This window comes from Ambystoma mexicanum, chromosome 4p (assembly GCF_040938575.1).
Source record: "Ambystoma mexicanum isolate Mex_15411 chromosome 4p, UKY_AmexF1_1, whole genome shotgun sequence".
Lineage (NCBI taxonomy): Eukaryota > Metazoa > Chordata > Amphibia > Caudata > Ambystomatidae > Ambystoma > Ambystoma mexicanum.
In genome coordinates this window covers 23,985,210-24,010,874 of record NC_090927.1, presented here as the reverse complement: position 1 = coordinate 24,010,874, position 25,665 = coordinate 23,985,210, and positions in this window count along the sequence as shown.

The following is a 25,665-nucleotide window of genomic DNA, read 5'->3' as shown; positions in this document are numbered from 1 at the left end:
AATGTCTCTCGCTTTCCGCCCGGCCCTACCTATCAGAGACCAAATCCAAACCCTCTTCCTCACGTCCCACCAGGACGCAATACAGCAACTTACTCCACATCCCACTCATCAAAAAAGCCAAAGCCGGTGGCCTAAGCTTCCCCTACATTGCTGCCAAGTCCTGGAATGCTCTACCTGCAGACATTAGAGCCGAGAACTCACTCCGGATTTTTCGTAGGAAACTGAAAACCTCTTTTTTTGCACGATAATATGTGACACTCGCTAACCTATGTAAATATTCTGCACTGTAAATTTGTACAAATGTCATATTTGACCACCGACTTTGTACCTAGACAATCTGTTCCCCCCACAATTAACTAACACGTTGTTATTTGGGCCAACCATAGCTCTTAAGACGGTCATAGATAACATTGCAGTTACCATGCAGTGTTCACTGTTATTGTTCCTTATTGCCAAAGACTTACAACCAGCAAACATATCCCGTGAGAAAAACAGGTAGTCTGTGACTGAAATAGACCAGGCTTTTTTCCACGTTATCGCGGGGGAATATCTTCCTCTATACAACCCTTTGTCATAAGGCGATCCCACTCCTGCATAAACGTAAGCCACTTGGCCCCATTCTCCCTGGACTTAGCACTGATAGACACAACGTTATTTGATGAAAGACAGTATGAATTTAGATCGCCTGCCAAGATCGTTTTAAGAGAGCCCCCTGACGATATTTCTAACAATACTTCAGACAAGCTCTCCAAGAGAGACTCCAAGCTGGAACTCATGGGATCCAAATACAAATGCACTACTTCCCAAGTCACAATGACCCCTCCCACTTCCAGATGTAGCCTTGCAGCTATGATACCTCATTGACTTTTGGAGACCAATTCTAGCTTCTTTATTATCGAATAACGGGGAGAGATTATAAGGCCTCCCAATGGACGGCCCCCATTACATTTTGATGGACCCTGTTCCATTATCTAGAAGCCATCTACTTTGGCATAGTAAGCTTGTTTGTCTTTCCCTCCTGTGTTCCAACTCCCTTGCCTGGTTGCGCTTGAAACACTTGTGTAAAGGTGCATTATGAATAACATATCAATCAATGAATCTCCTACAGTAAGATCAGATCATAATTGGCCAGTAAGTCAGATTTTGTGATATGATTTGTAAAGCTCCTATAGCCCCTAGAGTTGCAGATGAGAATATCGAAGTCCTGAGCAGCTAGAGAGATACCATGCTGACTCCCAATTTCTGGAAAACCTAGGGGAGTTCTTATTTGCTTGGCCCACCCGCAGAGTTTTAAGTTCTCTAGCAGTTGTTTCATTGGGAGACTTCAGCGATGGATCTCTCGTACTCTTCCATGTTGAGTTCTGTCAGTCCATTGAGACCCTGCTCTGGAGCTTGGGCTTATTGGTCAGGATGCACAGCCGAGATTCAGGAATTGCTCACATCCTTCAACAAGACCATTTACTCCCAGTCTAGATTTCAGATCAACTTCTACTCTATCAGTGGACTCTTCATGAAGAAGATGAAAGTAATATATGTCGTATGTTGAGAATAGGAACACATCTGGGATTCTGAAGTAATCTGCAGAATTGTGTTTCTATTCAATGCTCTGCGGTCAGATATGGAGGGCAATTGCTTTACCCACAGTCTACAACCTGCGAATAACATGGGGCTTTTCTCAGTTATTTTCACAGCAGAGGGCCCCCATCCATTGATTTTGGTGCTTGGGCCATAAAAACTGGGCACAATGATTAAACTGGCACAGGTGAGGAAGGAGTCGGTTTTTGTGTAGACCCGTTTCTTGCTTCCAGAATGAACTACAGAGAGAACCTCCGTCTGCATTGCGTAGACAAGGTTTTGGTTTTGATGTGGCCTACAACCGCACTTTGGACATTTTTCCCAGAATAGAAGATGGGTTCCCATCTTCTTTGGGAGACCATCATATTCTGGTCCTTAGCCGCCTGGCTACATTGCAGTTGGTCTAAGATGGTAATAGAATCTGCATTGCTATTAATTTTATGTACTTCATCACAGTTATCCTTTGCAAAATGGGTCTGACAGCCTCTGTGAAGTTTGTTTACTCAGTCGAGTCTTTCATTCCTGGATCCATAAATTTCTGTTTTGCGGGAATCGAAGATGTATTAATTTCCCTCTCCTTAGGCTGTAGCTCAGAGACTTGCCAGACTATTTTCAGGACACAAGATTTAATGCTGAGATTGAAGGGCGGTCAACTTAACCTGCTCATCCATATCGCGTAGAGCTCCATGAAGAGCCTGCTGTGGATCCAATCTGGCACCAGAGATGGAATAGAGCTAAGTGGGAGATGCTCAGTTAATATAGAGGTGAGAACTTCTGAAATCACTAAGGACAACTCAATCCAAGATAGATCGTCGTGATCTGCCATATTGACTTTTATTAGGGAAGTATTGACCTGAACTTCTACGACTTCAATTCCTCCTTCCTCTAATTGAGACACTGCTTCAAGAATGCTCCCATCAGTCATGAGGAGTCCCTCCTGTACTCCATTTTGAGAGATGGACAAAGCCACATCAGAACAAGGACCAAGCACCTGAAAGATATCAGTCATAATCCCTTGTTGACATGTCAGTGTTACAATAAGGGGAGTGCCATTGCCACAAATAGCCCCACTACCCCCCCACTAGATTTTCAGCGGAATTCTCATATAGTCAGACAGTGATTGTGCTGCACCCCTGCAGTTTCTTCCAGTCACCTTTTTCTGGCCAAGAGGTTTTCTTTACCGGCTGTAGTTTAGGAGTCAGGGCTTGATCCAGATGGTCAAACCTCACCGTTTGACACTTTACCACCCCTCCCCCAAGTTTGTCAGACTTATTCAGTGTGCCCACGGAGGTAGCAGAGAGTAATTCTGAGTTGATGTTTAAATTACCCCTCACCAAGGGCAAATTATTACAATGATTCTCCTTCAGCACAGCCGATAGGACAGCGGTCCACAGTCTTCTCACTGTTAGGCCCATTAGAAACAGGTCTGTGAATATAATTAGCTGAAGAGATTTTTTGTCAGAGTTCTCCTCTTGGTTTGCAGACTTCAAGGGTTTGACCCGTAGTGTAGGAGAGCAGGTATTCCTAATAATGTACTTCTCTGGTTGGTGTTACAAACAGAGGAGTCAATTAATTGGAAGACTGTCACTGGATGCAACACGAGACATTGGAGGCTGCAGGGAAACAAGATCAATTAGTACACTGTAAATGGCAATGCACACTGTATACTGTAGATTCTTGGTTTAAGAGAACTGACCAGTGACAAGCACAGCAAAACGGAAATAACAGTGTGGCAAGGTGACAGTAGGTGCAGGAGCTGGCTAATGAGGTAGCTCTGAAATGAGATACCCAAACAGTTTGAATGTGACTACAGGATGGTTTGGTATTCACCCTTAGGCAGATAGTGAGAGGTAGTGAGCCGCCAGGCAAAGCCGCGACGAGAGGCCAGAGGACAAGGCCTGCACTACTCTTTGCAGCTCTTCGCTGCCCGAAGTCTACCGTTCGCCGTGGAACCCTGCCCGATTTACAAGGTAAGGAGTCCCTAAATCCTGAGCTGCTCAAAACACGCGCTTCCAGACTTCAGCGTCTGCGTGCCCGCACCCTCACATGTGCACTGCTCTCAAAACCCATGCCCACAGACGTTTGCAACACACGCCTGCAAACCAGATCCCTGAAGCCATCCCCCAGCCTTAACGTTCCACCCTCAGCAATTCATAAATCCCATAGGCTGCGCCACACTATGACCCCGTGCCCACACAGTATGCACGGCCCTGACCACAATGCAACTGCAACAATGGCTAAGACTATCGAAAATGCGCCCCCCACCACTTCAATGTGTAATTCTTCTACCACAACCAGGCTATCCACTGATGTAAATGCTACTTTACCTGTGTCTAGGACCCTAGAAAATGTGCCCCCCACTACTTTGAATGTGAATACCGCAATGTGCAATTCTTCTACCACAACCAGGGAATCTACTGATGTAAATGCTACTTTACCTGTGTCTAGGACCCTAGAAAATGTGCCCTTCACTACTTTGAATGTGAATACCGCAATGTGCAATTCTTCTACCACAACCAGGCTACCCACTGTTGCAAATGCTACTTTACCTGTGTCTAGGACCCCAGAAAATGTGCCCCCCACTACTTTGAATGTGAATACCACAATGTGCAATTCTTCGACCACAACCAGGCTATCTACTGATGTAAATGCTACTTTACCTGTGTCTAGGACCCTAGAAAATGTGCCCCCCACTACTTTGAATGGGAATACCGCAATGTGCAATTCTTCTACCACAACCAGGCTATCCACTGATGTAAATTCTACTTTACCTGTGTCTAGGACCCTAGAAAATGTGCCCCCCACTACTTTGAATGTGAATACCGCAATGTGCAATTCTTCTACCACAACCAGGCTATCCACTGATGTAAATGCTACTTTACCTGTGTCTAGGACCCTAGAAAATGTGCCCCTCACTACTTTGAATGTGAATACCGCAATGTGCAATTCTTCTACCACAACCAGGCTATCCACTGATGTAAATGCTACTTTACCTGTGTCTAGGACCCTAGAAAATGTGCCCCCCACTACTTTGAATGTGAATACCGCAATGTGCAATTCTTCTACCACAACCAGGCTAGCCACTGATGTAAATGCTACTTTACTTGTGTCTAGGACCCTAGAAAATGTGCCCCCCACTACTTTGAATGTGACTACTGCAATGTGCAACTCCTCCACCACAGCCATGCTATCCACTACCACCAATGCCACCCCTGAACCCCACCTCAAATGTGCCCTCGTCAACGCCCGATCCATCAATGCTCACGCCCTAGACATCCACGACCTCATCACCACCCTAGATCTAGATCTTCTAATGGTCACTGAGACCTGGCTACATGAAGCCTCAGGCCCCGCTGTATCCCTCGCTCTCCCACAAGGCTATGCCATCACGAGACAACATCGCCTGACCACAGAAGGCGGTGTCGCCCTCATAGCCAAAGACTCGATCACCATCAGAAAAGTAGACAAAACTATCAACAATAACAGCGACTACCTTCAATTGAAACTCACTATCTCACACCACTGCGCCATCACCCTACACCTCATCTATCGACCACCAGGCCCCTTGGGAGACCTTCAGGCCTCCCTCACCCACCTCCTGGCTGACAACCTAAAAAAGTCATCCAAAGCCATTCTCCTCGGTGACATCAACCTAGGCCTAAATGACACCAAAGACCCAGCTGTCAAATCACTTGACTCAGCTTTAGCAACTCTACGATTCACCAACACCATCACAGACCCCATTCATGCCCTAGGCAGATCATTAGACTGGATAGCCCATAACAAATGCCCCCTCAGAGGCAATACCCCCACCCTGTGGTCCGACCACCACACCATCACCTTCAACATCCCCACCCCATCCCCCCCAACCCTTACCACCAGCCCTCACAAGAAGTGGCCACCAACTGACCAAAGAAAGACTCTTACCCTTCCTACAGGGACCTGCCTTTAGACCCCCCTTCTCCAACGATCGAGAATTTCTTGCCAAGAATTACGACTCTGCTATCTCAGCAGCAATCAATGCTATCGCCCCACTTAAACCGCGCAAAACCAAACCTACCAGCCACACCAATGCTTGGTTCACCCAAGACCTTCTCAAATTGCACATTGACAAACGAGCAGCATTAGCCCAATGGCAATCATCCTGTGATGATAAAGAAAAACTTAACTTCAAATCCCTCGCAAATGATTATAAGAAAGCCATCATCAAAGCCAAATCATTTGAAGATAGAATCTCTGAGGCCAAATCAAACTCCAAGGAAATGTTCACCATATTCAGGGAACTTGAGACCCCTACACCCACCCCCCCAAAACTTCACCAACGATAAAGCATGGTGTGATGACATCCAAACAGCCATGCAAAACAAGATCAGCTCTCTCCAAGCCAAAATTCTGAACACCAAACTAGCGCTCCCCACCCCCCTAACCTCCCCAAAACCCCCCACTTTCCTCAGCCACAGAGGCCCGCCTACCTTCTCATTCAAAACCATTTAGGAGAAAGACATGATCAACATCATGAAAAACATCAAACCCTCCAATTGCAAAGGAGACCCCTGCCCCGCCTCCATCATCAGAGACTGCGCAGACACCCTTGCCCCTTTCCAAACAGCCTTCGTCAATGCCTCCTTCACCACGGGAAAGTCCCCTCATGCCACAAGGAATCATGGGTCCGACCTCTCATAAAATAACCTACACTTGACCCCACCTCCCCTAACAACTACCGCCCCATCACCACAGTCCCATTCCTCCTCAAGATTCTAGACAAGGCAGCCTACCTGCAGGTCCAGCACTTCCTCGAAGAGCACAACCTCCTAGGACTGAGACAATCCGGCTTTCGGCCCAGGCACGGGACAGAGACCGCCCTACTCGACCTCAAAAACCAAATGGATGACGCAAGGGACCAAGGAAAACATGTCCTGCTCCTCCTCCTCGACCTCTCTGCAGCTTTTGATCTTGAAGATCACGACATCCTTTGCCAGCACCTCACCTCCACAGCCAACTTCTCCCAAGAAGCTACCACTTGGATCACCTCCTTCCTCCAAGGCCGGACCATGCAGGTCTTCTCTGACCTAGCCACCGCGTCACCCACCATCATGCTATGTGGTGTGACCCTAGGCTCCTGCCTTTCCCCTACCCTATACAACATCTTTACCCGCCTCCTCTTCCTTATCCTCGACGCCATGGGCATCTCTTACACCAACTACGCCGACGGCACTCAGATCCTTCTCACATTAATAGGTGACTATGACACTGACTGCGCAACTCTCAACAACATATATAACACAATCCAAATGTGGATGGCCATCAACGGCCTTTGCCTTAAATGCGACAAAACTGAGCTCCTACTCGTAGGATCCCCTGACACTCTCAAGAAACTTGACGCCCAGTTTAGCCACTTTACCATTGACTCAATCAGAATTCCAGTACTGGACACAGTAAAAACGCTAGGTGTTTATCTAGACTCCAACTTGTCCATGACCAGACAAGTAAATGCAATTGCCTCCTCTGCGGCTTACCATGCAAAACTCCTCAATGCAATCAGGCCGTTTCTGTCAAAAGACACTTGCACCAACATAGCCCGAGCCATAACTGGTTCCCGGCTAGACTACTGTAATGTCCTCTTCCTAGGGACCGCTAACAAAAACCTCGAGAAGCTGCAAGTAATCCAGAATAGCGGTCTGCGTGCTGCACAAGGCATTGCCAAGAGAGAGCACATCACTGCTGCCAGAAAAGCGTCCCACTGGCTCCCCATAAAGCAAAGGATTTTATTCAAAGAGTTAAGCATCACCCACAAATGCATCCACCTCTCAGCCCCAGCGTACCTATCCCAGAGAATCCACCTGGCCGCCTCTACAAGACCCACCAGGACACCCTATGCCAATATGCTCTCCGTACCCAGGGTAAAAAGAGCTAGAGCTGGTGGCGCCAGCTTCCCCTACCCTACTGCTTTACATTGGAACACCCTTCCCACCTCTCTGCGAGCTGAGCCCTCATTAATTGCTTTCCGCAAAGCCATGAAAACTACTGTGTTCACCTAACCAACCCCATATGTTTAAACTCTCATGACTAACATGTATGATGTACTATGGTGTATGATGTATTATGGTGAATGATACTCCTTATCGCTTAACACAGGATCTTGCCTTACTGTAACCCATGGCACAACGTGTACCTGAACCTGTAACTAAGTTCCCCTACAAGTAACAGTGCCACAATGCCCCTGGGCTGCCTGCACGCTATATAAATGTAATAAATAAATAAATAAATAGTCTTACCGTCTATCCAGTCGGCACAGAAGTGGTAGTCCTTCGAGGAGTGTGCAAGGGTTCCAAAGGTCTTGAAGTGAAGGGTGCCAAAGTCCGGAAAAAGTAAAACCCTATCTGGCAGCACAAGGACACTCTGAAAGGAAAAAGAAAGCAAATCCAGATGAGTTAACCCAGCAGTCCTTTAAAGGTTCCGGGTTGATTCCAGTACAAGCTGCGATGTGCAGAATGTAAGCAGAGAGGTCCGTAGGCAGTCCGGGTTCGATACACAATGCGGGCAAAAGTCTGACAAGGACAAGACAAGAGCAGTCGAGGAGGAGCAGAAGTTCGTAACCAGAAATTCTGTTTAACAAAAGGGCTAGGCAATAACAAGGTCCGTGAAAGCAGGCCAACTTCCAGGCACCAGGCAAACAAACCCTCGGGGTCCTTGGCAACTGTTTCTTCCCGGGAAAGTGAGCACTGGAAAGTGTCCAAAAACGCTGCTGGTATTGAGTCCTGCATGTCCACTGACGGGAGTAACACGGGAGCGATTCCTGAAAGGTTCCTGAACGAGGCCCCATCTGGAGCATGCTGATTAGGTGATGTCATATATGTAGTTGTCTTTAGATCATTTGATCTAATTAATTTACTTTGTTTGGTTGTTGGGGGATTTCATTTACTGTAGCTTTTCAGATTGTACATATAAAATATCAAGAGAACTAGATGAGCATTAAGTTATTAATCTCCTTAATCTCCTTAAATCTCCTTAAAAACAAGTCACGGGGGACTTATGTAAACACTCAACACACAGGCCATAGCGCTAATCGGAGGTGCGCGGACATCAGTAGCAGGAAATGGGTTAGAATCCTTTAGCTTGGAAGAGATCAATACAGAAGATCTTGTAAAAGTGTTATCTGCCATGAAGCCCACCTCGTGTGCAGAGAACATACTGCCTCCCAAAATAATTCTAGAGAATATTGATATTTTCGCGCCCATACTCACAAAAATAATCAATGCATCTTTCCACGATCAAGTAGTTCCTAGTTGCATAGAAATTGTAACTATTACTCCCCTTGTAAAAAAGACCAACCTTGATCAAAGAGATCCAGGCAACCTAAAGCCTATAACTAATTGCAATTTCATCCTGAAAGTTATGGATAAGGTAGCTACTGCACAACTGCAGTCACATGTTAAAGCCAATGAGTGAATTCAACAACAATCAGGCTTCCGTGCAGCCCACAATAGAGAAACTGCCATGCTCGATCTTCAGACAGGAATATTGGGCATAATGGATAAGGGTAGCACAGGCTTGCTTATACTGCTTGATCTAAGCACTGCTTTCAATCTCCTGGACCATGTTCTCCTTAAGCAGACATTAGAGAAAACAGCTAACTGTTCTGAGGGGGCAATCCATTGGATAACCTCATTCCTAACAGGCAGGAAATCCAGAGTGCATTATGAAGACCAATTCTCTGTTGTAAAGGACATTCTCTTTGGAGTGCTACAATGAGCTAATATGTCTCCATTACTCTTTAAACTCTATTTGAGGTTTCTGTGCCGAGTTCTGGATAATATCAACATCTTTTTCAGCAATTATGCTGATGACACTCAGCTGGTGGTGGAATTAAGCAGAGACTATGAAAATGACAGAGACACATTAACAACGTTATACAACACAGTTGAATCCTGGATGGACCAAAACTGGATGTGCCTGAATGGCAAGAAAACTGAGTTTATGGTCTTTGGATCTCATCAAGCCAGAGCCAAACTGTCCAAGAGATACAACTCCTTCTTGATTAAAGACACTCACATTCAGGTATTGGGTAAAGTTAAAACCCTGGGATTGACGCTGGAAGCATCCATGAGCGTGGACGCCTAAGCTCATATCAGCAAAAATTGGTCTTACTTTCTGAGGCTCTTCAAAGCTATTAAACCTTTCTTGAGTGACGAGAACTGTGCTACCATGGATAGAGCGACTATTCTATCACGCCTGAATTATGGAAATGCACTCATGCTTGGGAGCCAATAAACACTACATTGCCAGATATCAGCAAATCCAGAACAACACAGTTAGGATAATTAAACAAAAATCTAAATACGAGCATATTAGCAACACCAGAAAGGAACTACACTGGCTGAAAGTAGAAGATAGAGTTTAATTTAAGGCCTTGACCCTGGTTCACAAATGTCTCTGCGGGAGAGCCCCAGCCTATTTTAAAGGTAAGATTAACATTTATGTACCAGGCCGAGCTTTAAGATCAGCAGGCCTGGGCACTGTGGCCGTCGTTCCTTATAAGCGATCCAATGGAATGGGTAAAGCCTTCCCGACAGAAGCAGCTAGCAAATGGAACAAACTACCAGTAAATGTAAGTTATTTAGCATTTAGGAAAAAAATTGAAGACTCACCTATTTGAGTAAGCAAATTTCATTATAACAACTAGGCAGTTACTTGTTTAATGTTTGGTTGTGCCAAGTGTCTTGTGCATTTGTTATGAGTCTCGACTGTTACTAGTTGTGTCATTATGTTGTGCCCCGATGCTTGCGAGCTATCGGCGCATTACAAATAAACAAATACATAAATAAATACACAGAGTGATCAGCTCAAAGGCACAACGGCGGCAGTCGCCGATCTCCACTCCCCTCATAGTCCAACTCTTTCATCTATATAAACAAGCATGAACCGTTTCAAGCTGCTAACCGCGAGCCACGGACCAGCACTGTTCTTTCACCCGGACAGTGGGGCCTTGCAGTTCAGCAGCTTTGACACATCACAACAGTACAAAGGACAGAGTCTTCTCCCTCCTTTTCTTTAGCTTGTAGAATTGGTAGTCTCTTTCCTTGCCTTTCTTTCCATTCTTCTCTGATACTTGTAACACTCATAGGTTCACAACAGACACAAATTGAGGTTGAGTGTAATGAAGCTGCGTTCGCACCGAATGGAAGGTTAAATTGTCAAAGAGACTGACACATGAGCTATGGTTGTGTTTTTGGATTAGGAGAAGGTTACCCTAAAAAAGGTGACAGATAATGGGGTCCAATTTAGCGGGATGGGGTAGAACAACCAAAGACTTGTCCCATCCTGCAGTCAAAGTCTAGTGGCATAATAAGGCAGCAGAAAGTGGCTAAGAAAGTCTCCCATAATTGTTTGCTTTACACTCCACCACCGATTTGGTTCCATTTGGGGTTTAATGGGAAGGAAACTGAATACCCTGGTATACTTGCTGTAGCTTGGACATGCCAAAAAAGTGGAATGAGATGAAGGAGTGTTACGCTCCATGTAGAGGCGGAAGGAGAGGTTTGACAAGATTAAATGTGTCAGAGAGTGTCATTCCAGACCAGGATGTATGATTAAGATCAAGAAACCCAGGACAATGAGTAAGGGAAGAGTGAGATCTTGGTATAAGTAGATGGTTGAGACTTTGTTGAGTGGTGCAGCAGTAGCTCAAGATGGCCGGTACAAAAACAAGGGGCGAGTTGCCAACACAAATAGCCTGTATCTTTCTTCCACTGTCCCATACATTATGCACTATACTTTTCCTCTTCAGTTTTTCTACTGTTGAAAACATAGTGTTTGTCCAAGGTGGAGGGGGCGTGGGGTGTATGTGTATATATGTATCGCCTTCCTACACCCAAGTCCTTATCACTTGTTGCCATGTCCACAAACCCTACCTGAGTAAGTGGATTCCATTCTGGGGGAGTTAGTGATTTATATAAGTATTGGTTAAGAAGCCATCCTTATCCTCCGACACTCACATCAAATAAAGAATTGTGAGAGGAGGATAGCAGAGGGTGTGATTAGACTGTGAGAAACACCTTCTTTATAAAATCCGTGAATTTTACATTATAGCTCAAGGTTCTCATGGCATGTTTAACTCTTTTGGTATATATATACTACTGAGTGCTCAAACAGATTTCGGGTTGTTTAATAGCATATTTCTCAGAATAAGCTATGTAGCTACACCACATAACAGGAAACACTGAAAGCTTCTCAAGAGGTAACCATGTGGTCAGTCTTCACCCTCTTTTCCCTGATGCTCATTGCCTCCATTGTAGTTATCACAAGTTCAGATCACAATCATCACACCATGCAATCCATTCAACACGCATATCCTTTCTAGATATGTAAATATTTGGTACTGACCTTGGTAAAGATGCTGTTCCATGTGATTAGACTCTCGTTGATGGTCAGCTCTTCCCCTGAAGGAGCCAGTGGGTTATACCTTCCGACTGGTACTGCTCGGTGGCTCTTCTCTCCAGAATAGACCAGGTTTAGAAGGTCATAACCAATTGGAAAATCCCCTTTATCATCAAAGGACACTTCTTCACCGACCGGATTGGTGAAATGGAGGTTCTTCAAATACCGATGGAGCTAGAGAAGCAGTACACCAATGGCAAACACGTTATAGTTTATGTCAAGTTTATTTGACAGAAATATAATGCATTAATTTAACAAGATGCACTGGGTCTGCTTTTTCATTCCATAATGTTAAAGGCCACAGAATGGAGTTTCCCAGCAAATGTCTGATGCAGTGTTCGCTTGCTGTGCCATGTTACACAAATGGCATGTAAAAAGTATTCTAATGTTCAGCAAGAAATTGACAAATCAATGCAATGCAGCATTATTGAAAAGCCATATATTGTTAATTGAAAAGTATCTTGCCATTGCTTTTTTCATGTATATCACAGTAATGGTAAAGGAATCTGGAATGGTGTAATTCTGGCCTGTGTTTCCTGGAGCTCAGTTTGCATGACAGAAGGTCCAGAAGTCATCTTGGCGGTAGAATAGAAATGCCATTTACAAGCAACTAATCCATCACAGAACACATATAGAAGGGAGCATTCAAAGCACATGTTTATCTTAAAAAAATACAAGAAAATACTTCAGCCTGCCTTTCAAAACACTGAATTTGTGGTTCTTCAGAATTTTATGAGCAACGCTGTGTCAAAAGGTAATGGGCATGGTCCATTAGTATGGCTGTTTTTGACCCGGGGCACAACAATAAACTATTTTCTATTGCATGCTTGTTTCAAGTGTGTGGTATCAGAGCAATTATTTAGCATGTTCTCTTATAGATCAACTCTTATAAAATATGTAATGCACAGCTTAGAAAACAGAAAAAGATTAATTTAAATGGCACCAAAATGAAAGCATAATATTAGCTAACCTTTGAATGCTTTGTTCAACTCAAAAAAACAAAAACTGAATTGAATTCAATGAAGCTCACTGCATCACATACCTATAAACATAATATGTTAAAATGGGTGAATTATTGATGAAGTAACACATTTTAATCACTTTTTACTGCCAGTGATCGGAGCATGAAGAATGTCTATGGATTGCAATTTTTCTTGTGATTCCAGGTTTATAGGCCCCAAGAATGGTGCAGTCCATCCCCAAACTTTGGAGGAGAAAACTGATTTTAGTCCGATTTGATTATTACTGTAGATGGGGGGAGATACAATCTTCCATTGTCACATGGCAAAATAAATTGGACCTATCAAAACAATAAAGGAGAGAGCAATCGGGAAGAAGAAAACCTATCATAGGTCAGATCCAACAAGAAATGATTGCATCAAATGATGCTGCATGGAGATCAAGGAGATCAGGCTGAACACACAGCAAAGTGAGGGAGTTTCATGAAAGCATCAGCTGGAGGGAGATGTCTTAAAGGAGAAGTGCTGTTTGGGGTTCTGCTTGGATGTAGTTGTTGGAAACTCCCTTAATAAGATATTTTCCAGAAGTAGCCCAATGCAAAAGCCTTTTTCAAGATGAAACAGTTTGACTGAGAAGGGTTTTCGAAACAACATGGACACCATTCTCATATCCCTCTTGGAACTTTAAAAAGACAAATCAAAAGTGAGAATAATAACGCCTGTGTATTTACACATACCTGACAAGAATTAGTTAAACCTCTGAGAGCAAATGACGATCTTTTGGGGGAATCCTTTACATGGGGACTAGGCCTGTAAAAGAAACTTTGTGGCCGCATACTTGAAATATAATACCTTAGTGTGTATTATTGCACAGGGAGTATTATTCTACGCCAGAAGCCAAATATTAATGAATCCCAGAGTTTTTGCACTTTGTGACATTGTGTACATGTGTTACATATTTGCAGCAATTGAGAGACATGTTGTCCTGTGAAAACCACAGTTTATATAAAAGTGGAAATCCTGAATTAATGTTCATACTCTTTGAAGTGGAATAGAAAAGAGGTGATTTTATTCCCAGAGGTTAATTTATGAACTATATCACCAAGACAACGTTATCAATTTATTAAATGACATTGCCTGGAAAATAATGTACTCTGCCTTAAGGTGATTTCTAATGCCAAATAAAATGAAGTGTTGATTCTTTTTCTCATTGAACTGTAGACTTCCACACGTGCGTGGCCATTTAGAGGAATCAAGTTATTGTTGTTTCCAAAAAAAGCTTTCAATCTAAACCTGTAACCCTCTAGCATTTTTACCAACCACATATGCCCTGTGAATTGTTTAAAGCAGCATGTTTCTTTAATCCGTGCATATCGTACATACTAGCACGAAATTTGGAGCTTACTTGGCTTGCCATTACAGCATTTGATTGATTTTGTGTTTGTTCTCTGGCACCAAACACTGGAACTTAAAGGACTCATGTTACTACTTACAAGTGCCCACGTTAGCAGAGGTTGCATTCTAATTGCACCTGCTACGTGAAACAGCATCTTAAGGACTTCAAGTCCCAGAACACCCAGCCACCTTAAATTGATACTTCAGGCGCTTCAGCACCAGCGCTTCGATAGACAAGCTGGTCTTGTGCCGGTCCTCGCCATCCACGGCGTACCAAGGCCATGGGCCCTGTTTTTTTTTCTGTGAGAGCTCCTAGCAGTTCAACTCTGTGAAAGAGTTAAGAATGGGGAAAAAATATGCAGGGAACATGTGGCACGACCTGGACTAACATGTTCACATGGAAACCGTGCAGAAAATAGCACTGTGAGGCACGGAAGAATACAAATCTGAGACACTGGAAAATATCTTCTGTCTTACTTTTCAGGAACAACACCCCTCAGTAGTACATCCAAGATTCACGGTCAGTCTCTGAAGGATCACAAGAAAAATGATGTTAAGCCTCGTAAGATCCCGACGGCAAATAGGGACAAAAACCTTAGAGAAATCAAAGTATGTCTGGTAAACACTCGTTCTTTAAACAAACATGCAAAGGATATCCATGACTTAATTTTAGAGGAAGATTTGGACATTGCATGTATCACCGAAACATGGCTGCAGGATCCCATAGGTCCCACATGCGCCATTGCGGGTCCCGCAGGATATTTTATTTCCCATAAAAACAGAGAGACAGCATTAGGGGCGGAGGGTCACCATGATAGTCATAGACTCCATTCAAATGTTCCCATCCACAATAACAAGCACAGGATGTGAAATATTACATCTTAAACATAACCCCACAGAAAACAGCCATTATCCTGTTATATAGAGCACCAACTCTTACATCAGAATCCAATGACGACATTACCCAGCAACTAAACATCTTGAAGGGCACTAACATTGCCACCCTGGTGCTGGGTGATTTCAATAGATGGCACGGTAACCTAAAAGATAAAGAGGCCATTTACCTTGAGAAAGCATTAAATAACATCAACTTTAGGGTCATGAACACTGATCCCACTATGGAAAATGGGAACCAAATGGACTGGATTGTAACACACAATCTTGAGACCAGTGGATTTAAAACCATGCCATGTATCTGAATTGACCAGTTTAAAGTGGTTTTCATGCTGTCCATAATACACCCCTATAACAAAAACAACGCCAGTGAGCCAAAGACGCTGTGTAGCAGGAATTATAAAATAATAGAGCCAGTACATCTAGAGCAGTTCAAAGAGGAAGACTTGTGTGATGAACTCATCTCAAATGTTCTACATCATGCTAAAGAACTGGTCAATCAGAAAGCACCATTAAAAACCAAGCTGGTCAGACCAAATAAAACCATCAGAAATGGTTTAACTCCACATTAGTTGAGCTGAAAAAAAGAAAAAGAAAAAGAGAGAACAGATGGCAGAAGAACCCATCACAGAGCAACAGAGAAAGTTGGAAAGAAAGCAAGAAAACCCATAGAAAGTGTATCTGTGAGGCAAAAAACAATTACTTTAATGAACACAATCAGTCAGCAGAAAATTCCACCAGTAGACTGTTTGAAATCTTCAAATCACTTGAAAAGCCAAAAGCATTAGCTCCCACTTTCTCACCGTCCCAGAAAGACTGCCATGAAGTTCAAACAGCCTTCACAGGAAAAATGAAAAAGGCCTGGGATTTGATAAAAGAAGCCCAAAACACTTCTTTAGACCTGGCAGACCTGTCTACTGGGAGAAATATACTAAATCATCAGGAATCTTTCAACTTTCACAGTATCACTATAGAGGATATGATTAAAACGCTGGCGTCAATGAAACAAACTGAGGATCTCAAGATATTGCACTAGTGGCAGATCAGATGGGATCAGAGCAGATGTCTATGCTGCCTCCTGTCAATTTAATATATATTCCTTAGTCTACCACTTCACAAAGGCACAAGCAGGATCTTTCACATGATGTTTCAAACACTATGTTCCTATTGCTATTCAAACCTTAATACCCAGTATTTCTTCAATCCTTAGCCAGATATTATAAAGGGCAGTCAACACCCGTAGACTCTCGGAATTGATGCAGTGGTGCCAAAAGGATGAATCATTAATTGTTGCCAGGTCATGGGTATACTTCCCAATATGATGGTGAATTATATCTATCATACTACCACATTGCGTCAGCAAATGTCTGTCTGTCTCTAATACGTTACTTGCTATGCATACCCGGCAAATACGTTGTTCCATTGGGATATGCTCTCTTCTCCCCATGACCATCATGGTCAGGAGCTGGTCCATCCTGAGTAGAAGTATAAAGCATTGCAGCCTTTTAGAGGGACAGAGATTAAGATAAGCCTGTGGTTTCATAAAAGAGTTTAGCCTATATTGTACAAATTCATAAGTGATGAGTCCATTACAAGTGGTATACTACCAGAGTCCAATAGCAGATCTACGCAATCCACTGATGGTATGATCAAAGATGACTAAATCGTCTGCATACGCCAGAACAGGACAAGCAGCGTCTCTGATTTTTGGAGGACAATTGCTAGCAGCAGTAATAGCCACCGGTACATCATGGACGTATAGATTGTACACAAGAGGGGCAGTGATGCAGCCCCTGTTTCACCCCCCTATTCTACTGCCCTTTTCCAGTCAGGTGCCCCTCTTGATCTAATTTCAACCTCACTGAGGTATTGTGGTGTAGCAATCGGAGGTAGTACAGCATACCAGCAGGGCAACCCAGGATGGATAGTTTTGACCATAACCGTTCTCTAGGGACCGAATCAAAGGCCTCTTTGAAGTCAATGTAGAGTGCATGTAATGGTGGTTCTCCCCTTTTACGGGCCCTAGATCTCAAGAAATCCATGACCATAAAATGATGGCTAGTTGAATAGCCTCTTCTGAATCCACATTGGAATTTAGATACAATATCTGCTGCGTCAGCCTATATCTGCAGCTCTTTGAGTAGCAGGGACGCAAGCAGTTTGCCTGTCGTATCCAACATGGAAAGTAATCTGTAATTATTTGGATCGAACCAATACAGGGATCAGTACGGCAGTCTACCAAGAGCTAGGTATCTTCCCCTGTGCCATTATCTTCTCAAATAATATAGCCAACAAACTAGCCCACACCTCGGGCTGGCGTTTGATGACTATATTAGCCAGACCGTTAGGTCCCTGAGCTCTAGATGATTTTAGAGTCTTTATCTTACTTCTTTATGGCTGTATAAGATGTATCAAAAGGTGCAAATGGTATTCTAGCTTTCAATGGGCAGGTCTCATCTATCTACATGATGGAATTACGGTTCTCCAGGAATTGTTCCCATTTGGCAGCATTTATTGGATTAACCAGTTGACCCTTTACAGCCACCCTTGCTTCACCTAGAAGTGACCAAATACTGTGCAAGTTTTTAGAGCAGATGGTCTGTACTAACTTCTGATATGCCTGAGTTCTTTCAGCATATCGTATGTTTTTAATGATAACTCTGTATTTATTTTTAATTTTCCTCGCAACAACCCATAGTTCTTCTGTAAGGCCTGGCTTTTTCTTGCTGATATGCATGTCCCTTCTAAGGTCTCCCTTAGCATCTCTAATCCTCTTGTTAAATGGGAGTGTCCCATCCTCCGATCGAATCATCCGCCGTGTAGGGCCAGATGCGTGAGTGCTAGAAAAAACAGTTATCCAATCTTCTATTAAATCAATGGACATGCCATTGAAATCTGGTAAATGCAACCATCTCTCAGTCACAAGAGCTTCTGCCTCCTGATTTATATGCTTGGCAGAACACCTTATGCTTGTACCTGCTTTGTCTATGCATACTGAACCCATATTACTCTTCTCAGGGCTTCCTTGCAGGATATTTATTACACAACGGAGAGCTGAATGGTCGCTCCATTTCTCCCTCACTCTCCAGCCATGTGGCAGTTAAAATCACCCACTACAGTGGTAAAATGCTCTTTTCAATAACTGTAAAGTATGGAGATAGTTGTGAAGAGCACATGTTATAATGTGTTTATTTGAGTAGAACCAATCATTACGTGGTGGGCAAACATGACATCAGCTTTGAGCTAAAGCAATGGAGCTCATCCTGAGAGCTGCATAATGGGAATGAACTGCGTAAATGCATTGGGTAAGGCCGTGACGCAGTACGTTCCCGTCACGGCCCATTTCCATTGATTTGCATGGCGGACTGGAGTCATGGAACGTAACTTACATTTCCACCACTCCGTGGCTCTCCGCCACCCATATCCTCCAGCACACTCTAAAGGAATCCATTGCATACATTGCCTGCTATGCGTGCATGGCAGCAGCGGAGTGCAACAGGGTGGGGCACTAGCGTGCATGCCGCCCTTTTACATTCTCCGTTCGCACTGCAGCGTGCAAATGGGAACATTTGGCAGAGGAGTCCTGTCTAAGCTGAAGTGTGGAGATAACGAAATAAAGACCCCTTTTACCAATCCGCTGAATTAATTAATGGTTTCTGAAAAAGGGGAACTTATTCAACTGAATTAGCCCTGTTGACATAACAACCAGTGGAATTAAGGCCATAAATAAAAATGGTTATTCCACTGCATTACAAGTCAAAATACCACCAATATACCACAATTAATCGGCACTAATTTCACCAAAAACACAATGCAGTTACCACCAGTCAAAGAGTGTTAGTAAATGCATACATGTGATGCAAGCAAAGCCACAGGTGTACCCAGTTGGCCCTAAAAGGCTATGTATGGCCCACACCTTCCCCAAACACCATGCTGCCACACACATTCATTTGCAAACCTGGAGATCCACTACTTCCTGCCATCCACTGAGCTGCAGAGGCATGCACAGCAGCACCACAGAGTGCAAGCATCGGTCAAGAAGAGTGCCCATTCACCAGGCCATCACCCATCCTGCCATCCACTGAGCTGCAGAGGCATGCACAACAGCACCACAGAGTGCAAGCATCGGCCAAGAAGAGTGCCCATTCACCAGGCCATCACCCATCCTGCCATCCACTGAGCTGCAGAGGCATGCACAGCAGCACCACAGAGTGCAAGCATCGGACAAGAAGAGTGCCCATTCACCAGGCCATCACCCATCCTGCCATCCACTGAGCTGCAGAGACATGCACAGCAGCACCACAGAGTGCAAGCATCGGCCAAGAAGAGTGCCCATTCACCAGGCCATCACCCATCCTGCCATCCACTGAGCTGCAGAGGGATGCACAGCAGCACCACAGAGTGCAAGCATCGGCCAAGAAGAGTGTCCATTCACCAGGCCATCACCCAGGGCACTAAATTATAGGCAGCTAATAACACTATGCCACCTCAAGAGGGAGATCATGTCAGAGCTACTCACTCTGATACAGGATGATCTATGGAGCAAGGCACCTTCCAGCAATCTGTGGGCATGCGGTAGGGCATGTCACAGCACATGTTTTCTATTGTGATTGGCCAGTTACGGGACGCGCTCATACAGCATACACTCAGCACATCTCCCTGCCCACCACCCCTGCACAGGCAAATGCAAGGAAGGCACAATTCTATGCAACTGCCACTTCCTTAACATCATCGCTGCTGCAGAGTGCACGCAGCTCAAGATCCTCTTCTTCAAGGAATGGTTCATCCGTAACACCTAGTTCCATGCGCCCTTCACTCCCCACCCTACCTGGGAATGGGTGATCTTCTCCCCACAGTTTCCACCCCGGTTGCTTGTAGATCCATTGCTGACAAATTGCCTCCATCCCCTGCTGATAGATCCCAACTCCCTTGTTTCTCTGCTCCCTAAAATGGTTGTACCCCTATGATGGTCGAGTGTTCTGTTGCTGCCCGAAGCTAGGTCCATGCTCAATAAATACCCCAATAATAATAATAATAATAATAAGAAGAATAACGTGACATTGATGGCGCCCCAGGCATTGCAAGAGGTGTACAGGAACAGGAAACACCAGCATGGCCTGAATGTACAAGTGACCTGTGACTAGACCTCTCAGTCCGCTGCCCATTATTTGTCACAGTTGTCTTAGTTAGGTGGTGGCACGGATGTGCCATCTGCCTTGTTATTCTCCTTGAGTTCCCTTGCACGGCATCTCGCATTGTCTCTTGTTGCTGCAGCTGGAGGTCTGCGAGCGCTTCCACCCTCTCCTGCCGCTGCCCTATTCTATTGAGCCCCTCCCAGATGGCAGAGAAGGCATCACTGGACAAGGCAGCAGGTTGGTGAACAGGTGAATGGGTGCATGTGACACCCTGTGGCTCACCTTTATCACCTGTCGCTACAGTGTCATCATGCTGTGTGTGCTAGGAGTGGTGACAGGAGACACATGGCCTAGAGGGGGCGGGGGCTGGATGAGGGGTGGACAACTCCAGACCCACCACTGAGAGGTGACATAGACCCTACGCTGGAGACAGATTCAGACGGAATGGTGATAGCGGTCCCCGGAGGTACTCCTGCTAGACTTGGCGCAGGCTCACTGCTGGAAGTTGCAGTGAGGGATGGTTCAACTGGCAAGGTAGATTCCTGATGGCCAGCTAAGGTGGTGATGGGTGCAGATGTGGGGTCAGGCTGTTTGGCGGTGGTGGTGTTGGTATGGCGGTGTGAATGACGGTAGGGATGGAAGATGCCTCCGGATACATCTTGGTTCCTGATTCTCTGGCTTGGGTCTTGCGGATGCCTGATGTATTGAGTGCAGGGCTGGCAGAGAGGTTCTCAGGATGGCTTCGATGTGTCTTCTGCTGCGCTGAGAGGCACTGCATGTGGAGGTGCTACAGCACTGGAACTGGTTCCTTCACCCTGGCTGCCTTCTCTATCTGTAATGCGAGGAATAACCTGGAATTGGCTGTCATAAATAATGGGGCAGGCACATGCAGAATACACAGGGAACTGTTGGTGACTAACACCTTACCTGTAGAACCATTATGTTGTTGAGGAGGGTGGGGCAGCAGCCGCCTTATTGGGGGGAGCAGGAGGGTGAGGAGCAGGCCTCTTATTGTGGTCAGGAGGAGGGTGGGGCAGCAGGCTGTTAGGCAAAATCACATGCAGTACCCTTTGGGAAGACTACACACAATTAAGACTACAGGTGTAAGTACATGTTCACCTTTGGTACAAGCCTGTACTACACAGTAATGTGGTAGCAGTGTCTGAACAGCCAGACTTATCTCAAAAGGAAAGTGAGCAGTACAAGATGTTACACAAAGGACTTGCAATCACACTGGTTCAAACAAACACTTACTCAAGGCTTCTTGGTAAAAGAATAACATTTATTTACACATTTAGTTAGAAAACATTCCACTGGCAATAAGCAGCTCAATATCACACTATAATACACTACAGTACGAAACCAATACGTTTCTGAACAAGTTAGGCTCCCTGAAGTGGGAGCAAACTGGCACTTCAGTAATTTTCAAAGGGGTATAAAGACAAAGGTTACAAGAATCAACACACAGTTACTTTCAGAGTCAGGGCAAATAGTTTCAGTTCACTACAAGAGGCAGTTCAATTGAATAAGCTTGGGCCAAAGTCAATGGTTCGGTGTCTTGGATAGGATAGCACAGTTCTGGTAGTAAACGGTTAAGTCTTTGCCAATATTCTTGGAAGTAGTTTGCAAGAAAAAGAGTTATATGTCAGATTAAGAGCGAACAAGACTCCAAAGTTGGGAACGTTTCACAAACTTTCATTGCGGCAGAAAGGATTTCTCTACCGCATTTTCACAGTACCTTTTGAATGAAGAAAAGCTGTAGCTGAGGCAGTTGTTCCTGGAAGTTCGAACATATCTCGCTGTTCCTGAGCTTCAGTCGTGGGGAAAAGAAGGAGGACATCGGGAGGTTGCTGCACTGCCCAGGGAAGAGGCCACAAGCTTGGCAAAATGTCGGTTTAAGGCGTGAGTGTCTTAAAGACCACAAACTGGTATCCTTCCCTCTGGCTATCCGGTGTTCAACAGCTCTCGGAAGAAAATTCGACCAGGAGGGGACGGTGTCCAGGCTGCTTACGAGTTGGTTACTAGGCAATCTTTATGAACAAAACCAGTACAACCAATCTTAATATGGAGGTGCTGGCAAAGGTTAATAGTATTTCCTTTATGTTCATTTTCGAGAGGGTACCATACAGTCCCTCTCTCAAAGGTTTCTGGCTGGTGGCAGTGGTTACTACCAAAAATATTTGACTGCAAATATTTCTCTATGGGATTTTCCCATTGTTCAAGGCTACCATATTTACTGACAGCCTCTAACATACCGCCGGGTAATTCTTTTATTAACTTTACTCTGGTAGGTTTTATTTGCCAGAAATTTTATATAAATTCTTTCTCGTGTCTTTCTCTACAATCCTAACCCAGGTCGGGGATCCTTTGTTCGTCCTTTTGGCGGGCTTCTGTCAAGAAGCCCTCCTTTCAGCTCCACTGAGTCTGGGGTGGGTCCATTGTGTGGGAGGGGGAGTAGGACCCCTGGACATGGTTGCCTCCACAACCCATGTCGCACTGTATCCTGATAGGCTGGAGGGTCTCCCGCCAAGATGACCACTCCCCTGTGTGAGTGACAGCTAGGCTGAATGAATGGGGTTCTTTTTGCATAAAAGCAGTGTCCTGAGGACTGGAAGAGCAAGACGTCGCCATTGGAACTACGGAACCAAAGGGGAGAGAAGCCACAGACATCTTCAGCACCTGCACCACCGGTAAAACCCTGCTGCAGCGTCTCACCACTTTTCTTCCACACGACGAGAGGAGATCTTCTTCGCAAGAGCCTTCTTCCCTTGAGCTGGTGGGACCAACCAGTTCACCAATCGCTTCCTCTGACCTGCCTTGGTCGAATCGCTAGTGCCCAGGACTTGGAGGCCAGATAGCCAGGCAGCCAACCACCCGGACCGCGATTTAAAGGAGCGTACTTTTATTTTCGTTTGGCAGCACCGCGGCTGGTTTCATCCCTGGGTAGTGCAGTAACTCGAACCTTCCTCCACGATGAGAGCCTCTCTAACTCTGCTGGATCCCCCGAACTGCAGGAACTACCAGGAACAACTGCCACCACAGGAGCCACTTCTTCATTTAAGGTACATTGTTCCACCAGGCCGCCCTTTTCCTCGCGGAAGCCCTAAATGTGTTTTAAATCCTTTATCTCCATGTTGGGTCGACCGCCCCTCTCTCTTAACATTGTCTTTCGCCTTGCATCTATCTTTTCAATATTCGTTAACCAAAGGCTTGACTGCAGCTACAAGAACATTTTTGCTCCTAAGCTCTTGGTCCTGTCTAACTGACTCCGGCTCAGGCCTATTGACTCTGGCTGATTTGTTAGATCTGCTCTCACTAGATTGATTCTCAATAAGAAATGTGTTGATGCACCTGAATCTTCTAAACACCTCTTCCTTCCTACTGTTTTAACTTGTGAAGTGCCATTTTGCTCAGTTTTCAATTACTCATCTTTCTTGCTAAAGTACTCGTGTGCATTATTTGTTCACAATACTTCAGGGAAGTGTTGCTAGGGGGTGTCTGAAGATATTTCAGTTTAACTTGTGCTTTCCCTCCCTTTCGTTAAATTGCTAGAGTGCCATTTGTAGTTGGTTTTCACTGTGCCGTTTAGCTCAGTTTTCACTCTACCGCAAACTTGTCTATAATTAACAAGTGAGTTGTGTATATTTTCCTTGACTAAACTTAACTTGATTAATTAACTGTGATTTATGTGTTGAACTAGATGTGTATAAAATAAATCTATATATTCTTTTAATACAAAGCTTTGGTCAGTGTTTCCTTGTGCCATAGTACTGTAATACCTATTGTGTAAACCCTGAATACTCCTCATCTCCCTCTTGAGATAAGTCTGACTGCTTAGCCACAGTTACCAACTAAATCTTTGTGGTATAGACTGATACCAAAGGGGATTTGTCTTGCTCATACATGTAGTCTTAATCTCCTGTAGTGCTCCCTAAGGGGAACTGCACAGGATTCTGCCTAACACCCGCCCTCGTCCTCCCCCCAATAAGAGGCCTGCTGCCCCACCCTCTACCTCACCCCAAAAAGAGGACTGCTGCCCCACCCTCCTCCTCACCCCAATAAGAGGCCTGCTGCCACATGGTCCTCCTCACCGCAATAAGTGGCCTGCTGCCCCACCCTCCTTCTCGCCCTATTTAGTGGCCTGCTGCCCCCACCCTCATCCTCACCTCAATATAAGGCTGCTGCCCCACACTCCTCCCCACCCCAGTAAGAGGACTGCAGTCCCGCCCTCCTCCTCACCCCACTCAGAGGATGCTGCCCCACCCTGCTTCTCACCCCAATAAGAGGCCAACTGCCCCACGCTCCTCCTCATCCCAATAAGAGGCCTGTTGCCCCACCCTCCTCCCCCCATCAATAAGAGGCCTGCTGCCCCACCCTCCTCCTCACCCAATTTAGTGGCCTGCTGCCCCCACCCTCCTCCTCACTCCATAAGATGCCTGCTGCCCCCTGCCCTCCTCCTTACCCCAATAAAAGGCCTGCTGCCCCACCCTCCTCCTCACCCCAATAAGAGGATTGTGGCCCCACCCTCTTCTTCAACCCAATAAGAGGCCTGCTGCCCCACCCTGCTGCCCCTTGCCCTCCTACTCAATCCAATAAAAGGCTGCCGCCCCACTCTCCCCCTCACCCCAATAAGATGCCTGCTGCCCCCTACCTTCCTCCTGACCCCAATAAGAGGCCTGCTGCCCCACCCTTCTCCTGATCCAAATAAGTGGCTGCCGCCCCACTCTCTTCCTCACCCCAATAAGATGCTGTTACCCCATCCCACTAAATGTCTGCTGCCCCACCCTCCTCCTCACAAAAAAGGAATCCTGCTGAGACCTGCTGCCCTGTACTCCTCCTCACCCCAATTAGATGCCTGCTGCCCCACCCTCATCCTCACCCCAATAAGAGGCCTACTGACCTGTCCTCCTCCCCACCCCAATAAGAGGACTGCTGCCCCACCCTTCTCCTCACCCCAATAAGGTGCCTGCTTCCTCCCTGCCCTCCTCCTGACCCCAATAAGAGGCTGGCTGCCTCACCCTCTTCCTCACCCCAATAAGAGGCTTGTGGCCGCACTCTCTTCTTCACCCCAATAAGAGGCCTGCTACCCCACCCTCCTCCACTCCATTATGAAGCTGCAGCCCCATCCTCCTCCTCACCCCAATCAGATGCCAGCTGCCTCCTGCCCCACCCTCCCCCCACCTCAATAAGAGTCCTTCTACCCACCCTCCTCCTCACCCCAATAAGAGGCTGCTTCCCCACCCTCCTCCTCACCCCAATTAGAGGCCTGC